Source organism: Cornus florida, unplaced genomic scaffold, assembly GCF_030987335.1.
Source record: "Cornus florida cultivar Cherokee Brave unplaced genomic scaffold, ASM3098733v1 CherokeeBrave_3.0.0_Hap2_scaffold_144, whole genome shotgun sequence".
Classification (NCBI taxonomy): Eukaryota; Viridiplantae; Streptophyta; class Magnoliopsida; order Cornales; family Cornaceae; genus Cornus; species Cornus florida.
Genome location: NW_026775632.1, coordinates 57,501 through 60,000, shown reverse-complemented (window position 1 = coordinate 60,000; position 2,500 = coordinate 57,501).

Sequence of the window (2,500 nt, the reverse complement as noted above, 5' to 3'; positions counted from 1 at the left end):
TTATGCGAGCTTCCTAGAAGCCTAAGAAATGCTTTGCTCGAGACGAATTTCGATTTGGAGGTCCCCCGAGTTAATTTTGCCCATTATGACTCCTCGTCCGCACGCTCGTGCACCCCGACGTGCACGTGGGCATCGTATGCTAAAAAATGAAGTTTGGAGTTTGGGTTTGAAAATTTTATGGGAGCTTCCTAGAAGACTAAGAAATGCTTTGCTCGAGACGGATTTCGATTTGGAGGTCCCCCGAGTTAATTTTGCCCATTATGACTCCTCGCCCGCACGCTCGTGCACCCCGGCGTGCACGTGGGCATCGTTGGCTAAAAAATGAAGTTTGGAGTTTGGGTTTGAAAATTTTATGGGAGCTTCCTAGAAGCCTAAGAAGTGCTTTGCTCGAGACGGATTTCGATTTGGAGGTCCCCCGAGTTAATTTTGCCCATTATGACTCCTCGCCCGCACGCTTAAGCACCCCCGCGTGCACGTGGGCATTGTGTGCTAAAAAATGAAGTTTGGAGTTTGGGTTTGAAAATTTTATGGGAGCTTCCTAGAAGCCTAAGAAATGCTTTGCTCGAGACGGATTTCGATTTGGAGGTCCCCCGAGTTAAGTTTGCCCTTTATGACTCCTCGCCCGCATGCTCGTGCACACCGGCGTGCACGTGGGCATCGTATGCTAAAAAATGAAGTTTGGAGTTTGGGTTTGAAAATTTTACGGGAACTTCCTAGAAGCCTAAGAAATGCTTTGCTCGAGACGGATTTCGATTTGGAGGTCCGCCGTGTTAATTTTGCCAATTACGGCTCCTCGCCCGCACGCTCGTGCACCCCGACGTGCACACCGGCGCGCACGTGGGCATCGTATGCTAAAAAATGAAGTTTGGAGTTTGGGTTTGAAAATTTTACGGGAACTTCCTAGAAGCCTAAGAAATGCTTTGCTCGAGACGGATTTCGATTTGGAGGTCCCCCGAGTTAATTTTGCCCATTACGACTCCTCGCCCGCACGCTCGTGCACCCCGGCGTGCACGTGGGCATAGTATGCTAAAAAATGAAGTTTGGAGTTTGGGTTCGGAAATTTTATGGGAGCTTCCTAGAAGCCTAAGAACTGCTTTGCTCGAGACGGATTTTGATTTGGAGATCCCCCGAGTTAGTTTTGCCCATTATGACTCCTCCCCCGCACGCTCAAGCACCCCCGCGTGCACGGGGGCATCGTATGCTAAAAAATGAAGTTTGGAGTTTGGGTTTGGAAATTTTATGGGAGCTTCCTAGAAGCCTAAGAAGTGCTTTGCTCGAGACGGATTTCGATTTGGAGGTCCCCCGAGTTAATTTTGCCCATTATGACTCCTCGCCCGCACGCTTAAGCACCCCCGCGTGCACGTGGGCATTGTGTGCTAAAAAATGAAGTTTGGAGTTTGGGTTTGAAAATTTTACGGGAACTTCCTAGAAGCCTAAGAAATGCTTTGCTCGAGACGGATTTCGATTTGGAGGTCCCCCGAGTTAATTTTGCCCATTACGACTCCTCGCCCGCACGCTCGTGCACCCCGGCGTGCACGTGGGCATCGTATGCTAAAAAATGAAGTTTGGAGTTTGGGTTTGAAAATTTTATGGGAGCTTCCTAGAAGCTTAAGAAGTGTTTTGCTCGAGACGGATTTCGATTTGGAGGTCCCCCGAGTCAATGTTGCCCATTATGGCTCCTCTCCCGCATGCTCAAGCACCCCTGCGTGCACGTGGGCATTGTATGCTAAAAAATAAAGTTTGGAGTTTGGGTTTGGAAGTTTTATGGGAGCTTCCTTGAAGCTTAAGAAGTGTTTTGCTCGAGACGGATTTCGATTTGGAGGTCCCCCGAGTCAATGTTGCCCATTATGGCTCCTCGCCCGCACGCTCAAGCACCCCGGCGTGCACGTGGGCATTGTATGCTAAAAAATAAAGTTTGGAGTTTGGGTTTGGAAGTTTTATGGGAGCTTCCTAGAAGCTTAAGAAGTGTTTTGCTCGAGACGGATTTCGATTTGGAGGTCCCCCGAGTCAATGTTGCCCATTATGGCTCCTCTCCCGCATGCTCAAGCACCCCTGCGTGCACACCGGCGTGCACGTGGGCATTGTAGGCTAAAAAATGAAGTTTGGAGTTTGGGTTTGGAAATTTTATGGGAGCTTCCTTGAAGCCTAAGAAGTGTTTTGCTCGAAACGGAATTCGATTTGGAGGTCCCCCGAGTCAATTTTGCCCATTACGACTCCTCGCTCGCATGCAATATCTACTCCTGTCAGAGCTGTGGTTTTACTTAAGACTACTATAGGGGGGGGGGAGTTCTCAGCACCAAGAGCTGCAAGTAAGGCCATTGCTTGCTTTGCAGTCTCGATTGCTCTACTAGTGAATAGTAGATGTCTTGGTTAGCTTGGAACGAAAAAAAAAATTTTTTGGGGAAAAAAAAAAAAAAAAGTTTTTGTGAAAAAAAATTTTTCGAAAAAAAAAAAAAAAAAAAAAATTTTTTTGGATGCCTCGGTCTTCTATTTGTTTTGC